Raw genomic sequence first — 15,963 nt, forward strand, 5'->3', positions numbered from 1 at the left:
GGAAAACGACCAAAGCAGCGAGAATTACAGAGGTTGCTATCAATGAATCAATCAGGTCTAAGTGCAGTCGGCAAGGTGGTAGCACCCTGACTCGATCATCGCGTCATCGTTCCTAGGGATGGAAAACGACAACCAAAATGCTTAGGTTCACGCCAGCACGCCGGCGTTCTAAAGCAATCCCAAAGGAATATATCCTTCGATAGTGCACACTAACATCAGAGTCTCACTTTTGATTGAGCAGACGCCCCCCCCCCCCCCCCCCCCCCCCCCGCACCATGGCGGCGGCAGCTCAGCGACGAATCAAGGTGGTGCTCCTGCAGATCTAGCTGGACGTCCATGGAGGCGGCGATGACAACAACTTCAGGTCACCTCCCCTCTACCCTCCCTCCCTCTACAGAGATCTGCTCTCTCTCCTCTCCCCAGCAAAGGGCTTCGTGTGGGGACACGGCGACGGCGCTCCTCCATGAAGGCATGAAAACGGCCACCACAATGGTACCACAACCGAAGACGCTTCAGGTTTGTCTGATTCACACGCTCGTGCACACCACCTGTTTGTTCAAATAATCCTGTGCAAAGACTGATATTCATAGCTGCAGAAGCATGTGTTTCTTCAGGCAATTAGGATTTAAGATTGTTAGATTATTGTAGTGTGTGTGCCAATTCAGATAAATCATATTTACAATGTTTTGGGCTTAATAATGGTCCTTCTGTAATTAGGATGTGCTGGTCTTTAGTTACTTCTCACCTATAATTTTAATGTTCCATTCATTCTAATTATTGTCATCTTCTTGTTTGGTTTAAAAGCTCTGAAAAAACTGGAAGAGTCTCTGGAATCAGATGCTGGAAAGAAATATAATTCAGGAGATAAAATAACAAGTGGTTCTAAATGGACGAGAACAAACCAGAAGTGAAGCAATAGATTAGCTTTAGTTCTGAAGTATTGATGTCGCATCCATTTGCTACATAGATTTGGTGAGATCTACTCTCGGAGATGCCATGCAGTTTTTCTACATACCATTATATTTGTTTTTCTTATGTTCAGTATAATGATGGTGAAAAAGAAGCTATGAAGCAATTATTCCCAGTTAAAAATGGGCTAGAATGGTGCAGATAAACCTGTAGTTTGAAGTGTGCACTTTCATTAAACAAATTTGAGATTGGACCTGGTCATTCTGAGTTGCACTTGAAAATTTGAGCCAAACCTTTTTTCTACTATTTAACTTGTTAATATATCCAACCCTTACATATTCTTCAAGCATCTTATTTACTATAACACCTACTGCGTGTTCAGCTCTGGAGTTTGTGCTACTTATACCAAGCATCTTTGTGTTAATTCCTGTTGTGTGTTCAGCAGTGGGAAAGAACTAGTTTTCAGATAATTAGGAGTTTTCCTATTTGTTCAAATCTGTTAATCTAATCTATCCGGACATATTTCTAATAAGTGTTGTTTGTTCAAGGATGCAGTTAGTTTCAATGTGAACAAGTAGGTCAGCACTTCGTTTCTTATATTAACTTGTGTGCTGTCTTCAATTGAAAGTCTATTCTAGTTCAAAAGTTATCTCTATTTAAACATGTACAAATGTGAGGCCCTTTTTTGCACCAAAAATATAACAGCACTTCTTTACTTTGTTCTGAATCAAACTGAACTCCGTTTTGACAATTTGAACATTAGCTGCTCTCTAATTCATTTAATTGTCACTTGGTCAGGTACAAAAATATATTGGGTTGGAGCTAGCAGACTGTCATCTTGCTTCAGTTCAACTTCAAGGTGAACTTCAGTTGACCTTTAGTTTACTTCCTCGGAGTTAGTATACAAGGAGTTATATATAATTTAAAGCAATAGTATGAAGCTCTCGTTAGATCTGGAAGGATGTATATTTAGTGGAGTTCTCATTTATTCATCTTATTTCAATAGCTTATTGGATGCCAATCTGATATGTATGTACAAATAATTATTGTGGACATGTATATGGAAGTACCAGACTTTGCAGGAGCTGAGATTGAGAAATGAGAAATTGTAATTACATATGCTGCAGCTGATTGTATTTTTTTTACCTTTGTTCACTGGTTTCCTGACGGCCGTACCATCAGGAACTGTTCAATTTTTATTCGGAGGGCACCCCTGCCGTCAGGAATCTATGGACTCCTGTCGGCCAACCTGACGATTTTTGGCCGTCAGGAATGCGCCGTGCTCTGGTAGTGATATATGTCCTGTCTGCTAACGGTTTTTTTAAACTTATTTTCAGACGGCAACTTGTAATAGCTCGGGTTGTCCTTGTCTTCTGCCAGCGAGCTATAGGATGGATGACAGTACTTTTGATGCATTGGAAGAGATAGAAATTAGTTTTCTCACTGGTTCATCTGAAGAGGAGGAATTTGCGAAGTTGCTGCAGTCTAGATGCAACATGGTAACCCTTAAAAGAGTAGACCTTACGGTGCCATTTGTTCCAGATTCTTCGGAGATCATGGAGGTTGTCGAAGGGATCCGCAGTATGTGTTGTCCGAACAGTAAAGTCCAATTTATTGTGCTTGCCAAGGAGGTGCCAAAGCTATAAGCCTAATAGTACACGACAACCACTTTTCCGTTACAGACTATACAATTTACTACTTTGTATGAGAACATTTTGATGGATGTCCATAAGATTGTAAAGGACTTAAGTTAATACAAATTTGTGTTAGTTTCCCAATATTTTAAAGTAGGAAGGTAGTATCACTAACTTATATGTATGAGTAAAAACTATTGTAGGAGTGAGCTTTCGTCAACGTCGTTAGTACCAGCTCGATTATAGTACTGATGCATGGAATTAGTACCGGGCACCACGCAAAGTACCACCGGAGCCGATTTAGTACCGGTTGGGGGATTCATCCAGTTCTAAATGGTGACACAACGACCAGGGGGCCAACACTCCTGGAAGCTATTTACTACCGGCTGGTGGATAGAGCCGGTACTAAATGGTGTTCAGGCACGTTAGTACCGATTAGAAGCTACAACAAACGGAACTAACTTCCACCCTATAAATGATGCCCCTTCCTCCCCGAGCTAGACCATTTGACCGAGAGTTCGGGCTTCTTCACTCCCATGGTGACATAGGGGAGGTGCTACCGATTTTTTCCACGGTTTGTGGGGATTTCACTCATCCAAGTGTTCTAAAGGTTAGCAACTTCATCATTCCTTCTCTCATGGTTAGTATGCTATGTTTTATACTTTGTAGCTAGAGAAATTTGTGATTTTTTAGAATAAGGAGAACGGAGAGATTTTTTATTTATACATGCACGGAGAATAATGATTTTTTACTTATATATGAATGGAGAGTGGAGAATATGAGGATAGAGGGAAGTTAGAGTTCAAAGAAATAAAATTTATCCTTCATAATACTAATGTATATTGTATCGTCGTATTTAAAAATAAAAGTGTGTTGGATATTGGGAAATTTGCATTGGATGTTGAGAAATATATGTTGCTAATTAGTTTTTTTTTGTAGCATCTTGATGAGAAATTGAGTATATATGAACAAAAATAATCAACTAATTGTAAGCATGCCATAATCATAACAGAGTTGAGGTCACGCTCACACCACTGGGGACTGAGGGAGGCGCTGCCGAAATTCCCCACAAATTTTGTTGGGATTTAATTTGCTCATCCAAAATGGCCCATAAACAATGGCCCATAAAAGGTTATAATATTTTACAAAAAGACTATTTTACATTTCTTGCTTTACAAATGGAGGAAAATAATAAACTATTTGTAGATGGACCGGCGATGGATGTGAGGCAACTGGTGCTCCATGGCATTCATTAATGGACTAAAAACTTTTCTCGATGCAATAGAGGCCAACAAGTCGCCGAAGGTTTTCATGTGATGTCCATGCAAAATTTGCAAAAATAACAAGGATTACTCTAAAAGAAACACTCTACATAGGCACATATATCGTTGGGGTTTCATGGATAACTATATTCTTTGGACCAAGCACGACAAAATTGTCGGTGTTTAAACCCGGTAACCTACCTAGGGGAGTACCCAGGATAGAGTTTTGGTTGGTGGGTGTCGCCGAAATCAGGAACTCGATGGTATACGTAGGCACGTGATTTAGACAGGTTTGGGCCGCTAGATCGCGTAATATCCTATGTCCTGTGTGTCGTTTTCTTGTATTGGATTGAACTTGTTTTGAGGGGGTCCCTGCCCACCCTTATATATCAGGGGAGCAAGGTTACAGGTCGGTTATGTTACAAGAATACTAGTCGGATTTGACTAGAGAGTCCTACTCTAACTGTCATGAGTAGTTTTTCGAGTCCTCGACTAGTTCCTGTCCTCCACGTAGACTACGCCGCCCTGCACTGTAGTCTTCATGTCTGACATATCTTGGTGCGCAGCCCTGTATACGAATCTGTCCAAACCTTCTAGTGGACCCATAGATGTATGTACGACAAGCCCCCGAGTACGTTTTAGTCAAATGCAGCAGTCTCGAGTACCTTCACAAGCTTCATCTGACTAGTTTTTAGTGCTCTCCTGAGTACTCAGTCAAGGTCGAGTCTTTAAGTGACTCGAGTACTGCCCTATAGCTAGAATGCGCTCAAGCCTTGTTTGATGCTGCGTTGAATGTCTGTTCTTGAATTCATATATGGAAGTGCGATGAAAATCGCACTCCATATGGAGTAGCCCCCGAGCCTTAGGTTGAATCGAAGAATCAGGCTGAGGGTCAATCTGCATCTTCATTGTCTTTGCTTTGAACTTCAAAAGAAAAAACTTTCCTGCTGATGGGCACATGGCCCCCGAGCCATTACTCAACTAGTTTTAGGAGGTATAAGGGTCAACCAATAGTCATTGTGCCTGATTGCCAACAGTAACATTATCTCTTGTGATAATTTCGGTAACTGACATCCATATGTGAATTTTGTGGCCGGGGCGAAAACATTGGGCCATTACCTACGTTTACTCCGCCTCTGTTATAAATAGACAGGAGAAGTTACCCCTCCTGTTTACTTTGCCATTTGCATCTGCTATTTGCCTTTGCTGAAAACCCTAACCCCGAGCGCTGCTGCAATCCAATCTAAGATCGCCAAATGCCGTCTCTCCCTTGTTGAGCCCCCGAATGTATGCGTGTGAAGAGGCTTGCAACAATCAGGATGGGAAGGAAAGTTGCTGGTACCAAAGGTGCTGAGGGTTCCAAGAAGGTATCCAAAAAGGTGAAGGAGCCACGGCTGCCTCCACCCAAGTACGGGAAAACGAACCAGATCGTGCTGCCGAATTAGGCCTTGGCTTGGAAGAGGTCCACCCTGAAGGAGGAGGAGATCCAGGCCCTGGTGACGGCGAAGCTACTAAAGGACCAAGCAGTTGTAGGCTAGCGGTGTGCCTATGGTAATGCGTGGCCATTTGAGGGGCACCCCGACGATACGGTAACTTTTGCGCACTTTGTTGAGCATGGTTTTGTTGTCCCCTCATCTGATTTTCTTCGGGGTCTTCTGGATTACTACAAACTTCAATTAGTCCACCTCAACCCAAATGGCATTCTCCACATCTGTATCTTCATGCATTTGCGCAAGGCTTTCTTAGGGATTCAGCCTCACTTCCAGTTGTTTCGTAAGATATTCTGGGTGAAGACGCATCCAAGAATGGAACACACTGAAGTAGTCGGAGGTACCGGCATTCAGATTCGGGAGAAGAGTAGTAGTCTATATTTGGACTATCAAACAATCGAGTCACACTTCGGGTGGAAGGAGAGGTGGTTCTACATTAAAGAGCACGAACCGAAACTGCCAAAGGTGACTGGCCACCACCCGGAGTGGAACATTAGGTGGATTGATGAGCCAACGTTCAGGAGCAATTTCTAGGTACTTGAGCTTTTAGCCAAGATCGCCCATCTGAAGGAGCAAGGACTGATAGGCATTGGAGTTCCTTTTAGTTTCTTGAAGAGGCGAGTACAACCTCTGCAACTCCATCACACATGGGGTTACGAGTACTCAGGCCTTGGTGATCCGTCAAGGATGTCACCTGAGGAGATCTCCACCGACAAGGTGATGGCGAGGCTAAAATGCATGTTCAAGAATGTCGGTGAGATCCCTTGAATAGTCTTGGCATTCAACTCCTCCAACCCGCCAAGAGTAGTAAGTACCCGTGGCCATAGCCCCCGAGTACCTATTCGTTGTTGATCGTCTATTCCGACTGGTCTTCCTTTATGGAGGAGGATGTACTTGTGTTCTTTTCACCCCCTCCTACACCCGGTGCTGATGATATTGAAAGTACGCCGTGGGTTTTTGGGTAGAATATAGCTGGATTGGGGGCCACCCAGGAGGAGGAAGAGTAAGAAGAAACCGAGTCCCTCAGCAGCTCAGACACTAATGTCGCTGATGATTTTGTTGTGCAGCACTATGCCTCGGGCGAGGCCGGGGCATCCTCTGGCTCATCAAAGCGTCTTGCAGAAGATGAGCTTGAGGCCAATTTAACCCTGCCACCAAGTAAGATACGAACAGTTGCCAAGATACGTCCTTCGAGGAGTCATCGCATTGTTAAGGATGCGCCTCCGCCGATAATAACCTTCGACAAAGGGAAAAACCCTGAGGTGCAAGTATGATTGTATATGTGTGTTGATCTCATGGCTATTAATCAAGCCTTTGTTGTATTTGCAAGTAGTTGACAATGTAGTCGAGGTGACGGAGGCGGTTTTTGGTACCGTCCTGTCAGAAGTTCTAGCCCTCGGGGAGGTCATTGAAGTCGGAGATAATCAAGAACCCTCTGCTGCTGAAATTAGCCCTGTTGGTACTGAAGTGCTCGTGCAAGAAGAAGATGGGACTACCCTGGCTGGCGGTAGTCAGGAAACACCTCCACGTGCCATGCTAGGAGAGTCTGCCCCTAGTGTCGGGGATAGATCCCCAGTACCCGTAAGGAAGGAAGAAGACATACTCCTACTAGAATTCCCCTGTAATCCTACTAGGAGTCATACCGTGTAATCCTACTAGGAGTCATACCGTGTAATCCTACTAGGACTCCTCCTTGTAATCGACTAGTAATCCTGCCTCCTGGAGTATATAAAGGAGGGCAGAGGTACCTAGATCGGCACCTCAGCTCAGAACAGAGGACCAAATCTTCACATCACAACACCAAAGCACATGGCGCAATATACAGCACCCCAAACAAGACGGAGTGTACGACGCTACTCTGGCAGCCCGAACCTATATAAATCCGTGTCTTGTGTCCGCGCTTTTACCTTCAAGTTCCAGGTCCGGCGATTCCCCACTAATCAATCTACTACTTTGGGTACCCCCTTGGTAGGTTACTGGGTATAAAATACCGACATCTAGCGCGCTAGGTAGGGGTGATCGTCGAGATCAACAGGTGAGCTTGAAGGACCTACTCATGAAGGTCAATCTATTTGACGCATGTGGTTGATATTGCGTACATCAATTGGCAACTCAAGATGACCCTGTGAGCGTCGAGTCAAAAAGTGGATTCAAGCAATGCAATGTTCCTGTTCAATCTGATCGCATCACCGAGAGGAGCTTATGGAGGATTACTACTCGACGACTTGTTCCTATTGCGCCGTTAGGGTGGAGTCCAAGCAAGAATCAATCTCCCTGACCGACTTGAAGCAGAACACAATCAAAGATCCCAATCTACGAAGTCTGGTCAGGTTCATCGACATATCAATATTATCACACTAGGTCGTGTTGTTACTGATCAAGAAAGAAGAGAGAACACGCATCAAGACCGACAAGAGAATCTGTTGCGCTACTACCAAAAATTGATTCACGGTGCATCATGACAATTTCGCTATGTGGCTTCGTGCACCCAAGAGATCATACCAGAAGGCTCCAATCTCTTGGCACGTGCACCAAGAAGGCTACATGCCAACATGAACTATGACATGACCTCATCATAACGCTCATCGCCACACCAGCAACTTCAACGACTACTCATCCCGACTAGAAACTAGTCGGGATAGGCCTCGAGCCATCGTTGACTAGTCGGAACCAATTTTCACTAGTCAGCTTCACCAACAACCATCGCGGCTTCATCGACGACAACCTCAACTACTAGTCTTGACTAGAAAACTAGTTGAGGATGGTCTACTTCAACTACACATCTCGACTACTCGGCGGGCGAGCACTACTACCCCAACGTCCGGCCGCAGCGACTTGCCGACGACTACTTTGAGTACATGTCTTGAGTAGAAAACTGGTCGAGGACGGTCTACTTCGACTACTCATCTCGACTAGAAAACTAGTAGAGGGTGGATTCCACGCCATCAACAATTAGTCGGAATCAACTTCGACTAGTCGGTTTCATCAACAATCAACACGGCTTCATCGACAATCGACCATGAATCAAGCTAAGTCACTTTTTTCTAGCTTGTTTCATGCCAACTACTTATTTGTGTACGCCTTTCAATGGGAATTATCCTACAGAGCTACACTTTGCCAACTACTCATTGGAGGACAACAAACTCTTGCACACAACACATGCTCTACTCGCTAGAGGGCAGCAAACTCTTGAGTGCAATCATGCTCTCTTTTTATCGCAATGCTAACTACTTATATCTTCTCTTAGCCACTGATAATCTCCTTGAGCAGAACATGCCTTAATTTGTGAAGGCCTCAGGTGCATCTGTCACGCCTAAGTGCCAGCACACATAAACGAGACAAAGATCTCAGCTGTGCAAATGGCAGTGCCCGTACGCGTACAAGAGACAAAGATCTCGCCGCACCGTGGCTACGGCTAAACAGAGACTGAGAGCCTAAATATAACAGGCTAACTACTCGGGAGAGATATGGTCGAAACAAGAGCATGACAAATAACTTTCATATTGATCACTGAATAAATTTCAGCAGTTTCAATATTCTTCAAAAATGCTACATAATGTATGCATCTTTTCTTTCAGGTCAAGCTTCGGCGATGACGCTCCAGGACGTTAAGCGTACCTCCAAAGGCACCACTAGTTCCTAGGCTCGGGGGCTAAGCGCCAATTACTACTCGAAAATACTTCTAGTGGCTCAGCTAGCTTCCAAGCTCAGGGGCTAAGCGCCAATAACTACTCGATGTGGCTCCTATGGCTCACCTGGCACATAAGCTCGGGGGCTGAACATCGCAAAACTGCTTGGATGATGACTTGTGTGAAGATTCAAGATCCTTGTATTGATTATTCAATCAATCCAAGGCTCGGGGGCTGATAAGCTACACCCAACAATTGATTTTTTTTAAGTTGAAAGAAGAGGATTCAAGATTTTATTGACTCTCAGCCTAATTCTTCGATTCAACCTAAGGCTCGGGGCTACTCCATATGGAGTGCGACTTTTGCCACCCTCCATATATGAAGACTACAATATCAAGATGATCAAGACTTTGAGCACACCATAGCCTCATGGCAGCTTTGAGAAATTTGGAAGATTTAGCCAGATAAAGTACTTGAAGAGCACCAAAACTACTCAGCGAGGATCTTAAAACTACTCAAAGACTGCTGCATTCAACTATGAAGTGCTCGGAAGCTTGTCGGGGATAGATCCCTAGTACCCGCAAGGAAGGAAGAAGATAGACTCCTACTAGGATTCCCCTGTAATCCTACTAGGAGTCATACCGTGTAATCCTACTAGGACTCCTCCTTGTAATCGACTAGTAATCCTACCCCCTGGAGTATATAAAAGAGGGCAGAGGTACCTAGATCGGCACCTTAGCTCAGAACAGAGGACCAAATCCTCACACCATAACACCAAATTGCAGGGCGCAATATACAACACTCCAAAAAAGACGTAGGGTATGATGCTACTCTGGCGGCATGAACTTGTATAAATTTGTGTCTTGTGTCTGCACTTTTACCTTCAAGTTCTAGGTCCAGCGATTCCCCACCTATCAATCTACTATGTCAGGTACCCTCTCGGTAGGTTGCCGGGTATAAAACACTGACACCTAGTGTCCAGCCGCTACGCTTGGTGGGGAACCTGTCGCTAAAGTTGCGACAATCCACAAGGTAAGAATTTTGTTGTTGTATGAGTACTAATTCTAGGTTGAGTACTTGGTTGTCTTCCATCACTGACACTTTGTGCTGTGCTGGACCTCTTCGGGCCTTAGGCTTCGTGCATCGGGTTCAAAGTCTACAACCGATGGTGCTAGCCACTTGGGTGAAGGTCCAGGCCTCGCGGCTGCTGTGGCCCTAGCAGAAGAAAATCCGGCTTCAGTGTCAGAAATAGGGGCCGCATCATTTGTTGCTACTTTGGTGCACGACGTACTCAACTCGATGAGTAATGCCATTGAGCACGCCCCCGAGCCTGATGTACCCGAAGCTTTTCCTGAGGCAACTCCGGTGGAGGATCCGCCCCCATCTGAAATCTTGGACACTATCCCTCTCAGCGCTGCTGCTCCCGATGCCTCCGAGCTTGAAGCTACCAAAGCCCTTGAAGCTGTGGCTTCAGCAATCGGGACGTCTTCCAGGGCCAGCACATCTTCTGGAGGCGAGATGGCCTTAGTGCCCAGCACGAGGACCGAACCAAGCATGGAGGATCGGGTGCCATCTGATAGCAGCTCGACGATCCTCTGTTAGACGCGCAAACGGTGGCCACAATCCTTGAGATGAACCAGCGCGTTGCGTCTTATACCAAGGTGAGTTTTGATTTTAGCCGTGTACAATACTTCCAGATGCTTGCAACTTGTACTCTACACAGCTCCCGAGTACTAATTTCTTTTAAAATAGGATTTAATTAGCCACTCTTGTTGGAATGCCTAGCTGTTGCGAGACCACGGTGATGCCGTGCGTCAGGTTGAGGCGTTGGAGAAAGAATTGGCTGAGGAGCGGCGGCAGCCTTCCGGGGGCAAAGGGAGGATTTGGAGAAAGAGAAAGAACGCCTTGTCACATGGAACAAGTCGTTGAACCAGAAGCTTGAAGGTGAGTACTCATCCTCTTATTGTATTCGTATGCTTGTAGCATGTAGTCTTTCTAACTGATACTTGGTCTTTGTTGAGCTGAGTATAAGAGTCAGGAGCCCCAGTTGAAGGCTACCATAACTAATTGGAAGAACGCCTACTATTGGGCCACTGATCAACATGAGAGGCTGGGGCAGCAGGTTTCCAAGCTGGAGCGCAACTTGGAGAAAGAGAGGAAGATGTGCCAAGATGGCGAAGTTGAACTGATCAATGTCATGACAACCATCCAAGCGCAACAAGTCGAGCTTGGGGCCTGTAAGCTGGAGCTACAAGAGCTGTCTGCGGTAGTCCGACCCTTGGCTGATATGGTGGAGCCTCTGGTTGATGGCGCAGATCCTCACCCACTAGTGGAGAGACTCCAAGATGCGCCGGAAAAGATTGCAAGCTACGTCCAAGGGTGGTGTTGGGGGGAAATATTAACGACCTCCTTAAAGCCCCTTAAACAAACAAATCATAAAAGCCTAGGCCCACCTACGGCAATAGCGATCCCCGCCGACCCGACATGGGCAAGGAGCATTCCACTCCACCTCACCCGACCCAAGCTCCCGGGGTCGGACACGCTCGACCCCTCATTGGCAAAACTCCACCTCGCCCGACCCACGGTCCTAGGGTCGGATGCGCCTGACCCCTCGCCGCAAGGCTTCGCCTCGCCCGACCCCAGGCGTAGGGGGTCAGACTTATCCGGGGCCATAGGACAAGGATCCGCCTCGGGAGCAGACTAGAAAACGAGCGCGCGGATCTCGTGGGCCCCCACCAATCTCGCCATAAATGCGTCGTGGCTCTAACACGCAGAAAGGCGCCCGTGCTCCTCGACGTGACCTGCCACAAGTACCCGGGCGGAACACTGTAGCCACGACCGCGTAGGCTATAGCGGCTGCAGCCTCCCATGTTCGCCGTAGGGCACTCATTACACGTGCCCCTCGGCATAGGAGGGAGCGCCGCCCGGTTTTGCGCTCAATCTGGCGACGGGGACATGATGGCCGTGCTCCACGATTAGCATGCAGGGCTACAGAGGTCAGCCATCCCCCACGACATGCACGGTCATGGCGGTTGGACATCATCATCATGCTTGGCGGCGACGGTCATCCGGAGGATCTTCGACAGGATCCGATGACAGCCGCCCCCCTCCGGCGGCCACGTTGACAAGAGACAAAGGCTGAAAGGAAGGTGGCGACCTGGGGACTCGGTTCCTCTCCCTGTGTGTTACATTACTTAGCTTATATCTTTCATTTCTTCAGACGCCTGGCTCACCTGTAACCCCTGTGCTCTCCTTGCACTTTAAAAGGAGAACCAGGGAGCCCGAGACAGGGAGGACAAAAAAGCCAACAGAACCCACACCCTCTCCTCACGAGCATCAGTGCACACCCAAGAGACTTGGGACCAGCTCCCTCTCTCGCCTCTTTGTAACCCCTACTACAGACCCCGCGTGAGTAACACGAGCAGCCCCTCATACTGGACGTAGGGCTATTCCTGCCCGAACCAGTCTAACCCCGTGTTCTCTCACACCACCATCCGAAGCCTTATGCACATAAAAGAAATTTACTTGCTGTAGTCTTCATCTGCTAATCTCGACAACGACAGATGGCGAAGTCCATCTCGAAACAGTTGTTGGCCTTCATGAAGTCCTTCTACCCTGACGCCGACTTGTCTCCTGGTGCGGAGGGGATAGTGGGAGATTGCACGGATGAAGTCTTCCAACAATATCTTCAAGAGATTGATCCCATTGTCGAGGAAGTAGCCAAGCACCGGGACCTGCAATGAATTTCTTACCTTTTGGGATAGAAAGAAAACTTAGTTTTGTAATGGGATAAATGTGTAGATAACTTTAAGTATTAATGCAATTTGTTGCTCTTGACTTGTCATCTGTCATGTTTAGTGTTTCTCACACTTGGTCCTGATTTTGCTTGTATGACCGAGGTGAGTGTCTGTGCACAAGGCTACTATTGTGAGCCTCTTCGGAAGCAAATTGTTGGGTGCTCGGATACTCAAGCTATCCGGTAGTGGACATCGTGTAGTTTCTCCACGATTCCGCAGACTAGGGCTTGTTTCCTCGACTCCCTTGAGTAGAGTACTTGCATGATTACTGCTTTGTTAGGAGGGCCACATGGGAGTGTTGTTCGCTCGTGTCCAGTCAATAAAGACAAGCAACATGTGAACATTGGTTGTCAGAGTCCTGATGGTAAGGACAAGCGTCACGTGAACACTGTATGGGCATGATGTGCACAGAGAGCTCTGTCGTGCGTTCACAGGAGCATACTATAGCACTGTGGACGGTAGCCGACTGACTTGGCTATAAATAGAGCTGCATCTACATCCGAAGTGTTCATGGCTCAAGTTATAGCGCTTGTTGGGTCAAGGCTTTTGTTGTTCGCCAGGGGTAGCTTCCACCATATTTCCTGATGCACAAGAATTCTCGTGAAGAATACACAGGTGCTCCTTCCCTCTACAGGCCCTTCGGCCTAGCCTGGAAGCCATAATGCTAGAAGAATCTTCATGAGGAAGGTGCATCGTGTGCCCCTAGCTTTATCCAGGACACCGCTGAGGAAGGCCTTGAGCGCAATTTTCTTGCGTTCACTCTTTTTTCTTCTTCCGCGTTGAAGCTACTTGCCCTGAGGTTAGGGTAGTCCCGGGACTGGTCACACATGCTTTGTGATATTGTAAAAGCCTGGGACTTCTGTTGTAACCTTAATGAAAGCATGTACGCCTTGTTGATGAGATATTGTTGTCTTGTTTCTTTGGCTGTTTTGTTACTATGCCATAGGAACCTGGAGCTGCGAAGCTCGTTAGTACGAGCTATGTTAAAATAGATTTGTAGTAAATAAGTAGTCGGTCAGGTAGTTTGTGAACTCCCAAATGACTAGATGGCTCTTGCGCCGCTAGTTCGCTTAGCGAACCGCTTGGGTGAGTTGGGTAACTCATGTAGACTTGTAATTACAAGTCATACTAGGGTGACGTGGCCCAAAGAGCTCAATGGCTCGTTAGGATGCTGCTGACCCGCTTTTGCGAGCCACAATGGGGACGAAAATGAGTAGTCGAATTTCGCTGAAGATAACTGCATTATTATTCAAAAAACTTACAACGGTGGCCAGTGGCCTATTTACAATGTTGTGTAATCTTCTGACTATGGATAGAATCGACAGAGATGCTCGATGTCCCACAAGTTGTCGACATCTTCGCTAGAGAGGTGTTGTAGCCTGTACGATCATAGGCCTGTGACCTTGGATACGATGTACGGCCCTTCCCATGGCGAATTAAGCTTGTGCAGTCCCTTAGTATCTTGGATACACTTGAGGACCATGTTGGGATACGAGGTAGGCTACACTAGCGCAAATCAAAATTTTCTGCCGCGTAAACTAGGAAAACTGTCGTATAAGGATCACGGGATTACCACTCGACGCACTGGTGCGGAAGATGTAGATTCGCATCGATGCAGCGAAGTTGATTAGCGTAGTCGTACGTAGTCGATCACGTCGATGGCCAACAGCTCCTCAGCAGCTCGTCCACGTGCAGCAAGATTGCCCTCGTGCTGCGGCTTGTCGTCGGCTCGTCGTGGCTCATCGGCGGCTCGTCGTGGCTCATCAGCGGCTCGTCCAAGTGCTGCAGGCACAACACCTCCAAGGTATCCACACGTGCAGGGAGGAAGCGTCACAAGCCGGACTGCTAGATCTGTGAGTTGCAACAGGCGAGGGCGTGGGAGGCGCGACAGATGTGTTTCGCAAAAAGGTGTAAACCCTAGGGCGCCCCCACCCCTCTATTTATAGAGGTTCCTAACGGGCCTCTGGGTCCAAGGCCCATTAGTACTTCTAAACCTAATCCAACTCGGATCACATCCGAATTGGGCTTCCAGCCCCTTAAGTGTGCGACCCTATGGGTTCGGATACGTATAGACATGGCCCGAGTACTCCTACTCGGCCCAATAGTCGGTAGCAGCCTCTAGCAAGACGTGCCAACTCCTATATGCACACGAAGATCATATCAGACGAACCATCACAACATTATATACATGCTATTCCCTTTGCCTCACGATATTTGGTCTAGCTTCAAGCCGACCGCTCTTTCTCGATCCTGTGATTCGGAATCCCTTTGTAGGTTAACTCTTAACCGTACGTAGCATGGCCATGCATTTTTGGATCCGATCACTCGAGGGGCCCAGAGATATCACTCTCAATCAGAGAGGGGCAAATCCCATCTTGATTGACCATGTCTCATAGCATGCTTCTTGACAAACCCAAAAGCTACCTTTATAACTACCCTGTTACGGCGTAGCGTTTGATAGCCCCTAAGTAAGTCGATCCACATCTTGAATACATGCGATAATCTCAGGTCTAAGGACAAAGTGTATATGTTGTTTAAAGAGAGAACTACTTCTCGTGTTGGGTCAGTCCTAGCACATGTCTCCACATGTGCCCACATTATTAGTTCAACATCTCCATGTCCATGACTTGTGAAACATAGTCATCAACTAATACATGTGCTAGTCTAATATTCATGTGTGTCCTCACATGAACTCTGACTAGGGACAACTTTAGAATAACCATACAAGTAAAGAGTTTCACACACAATTCACATAATTGCAAATCAATTCAAGTAGCCTTTAATGGATATTCAAGGAACACAACATAAATCATGGATACAAATTGAATATCATCATCTCTATGATTGCCTCTAGGGCATACCTCCAACAAGGATAGCTTCCAATCCATGGACTAGGAAGTAGGATGACTGTCCTGTAGGTTTGCACGGCTGAGTACGTAGCCCCCAGAGGATGTTGGATAGTTCTTTGAGCCACTTGCCTCCTTTAGTGTTGCCAATGTCGTGCAATATTTTCTTCAAGGCTTCCAGTAGCATCCTGTTGGCTCTTTCAACCTGGCCATTGGCCCATGGGTGAGCAACAGAGACGTATCGAACGTCGATGCTGTTATTTTCACAGTACTCCCAGAACTCATGGTTTTTGAAATTGGAACCCAAATATGTGATTATCCGATTGGGGAATTCATAGCGGTGGACGATTTCGTCGAGGAAGTTGAGTACTCTATCTGCCTTGGGGCCGGTTACTG

At 46.5% G+C, this 15,963-nt stretch overlaps 1 long non-coding RNA gene across 1 annotated transcript; it reads left to right on the forward strand.

The window, feature by feature from the left end:
- Positions 1-248: 248 nt before the first annotated feature.
- Positions 249-2,035, forward strand: LOC101762419. Its single transcript, XR_001163562.2, has 3 exons — positions 249-516; positions 805-972; positions 1,708-2,035. It is a non-coding gene; the product is annotated as an uncharacterized LOC101762419 (long non-coding RNA).
- Positions 2,036-15,963: the final 13,928 nt, after the last annotated feature.

Source organism: Setaria italica, chromosome III (assembly GCF_000263155.2).
Source record: "Setaria italica strain Yugu1 chromosome III, Setaria_italica_v2.0, whole genome shotgun sequence".
Lineage (NCBI taxonomy): Eukaryota > Viridiplantae > Streptophyta > Magnoliopsida > Poales > Poaceae > Setaria > Setaria italica.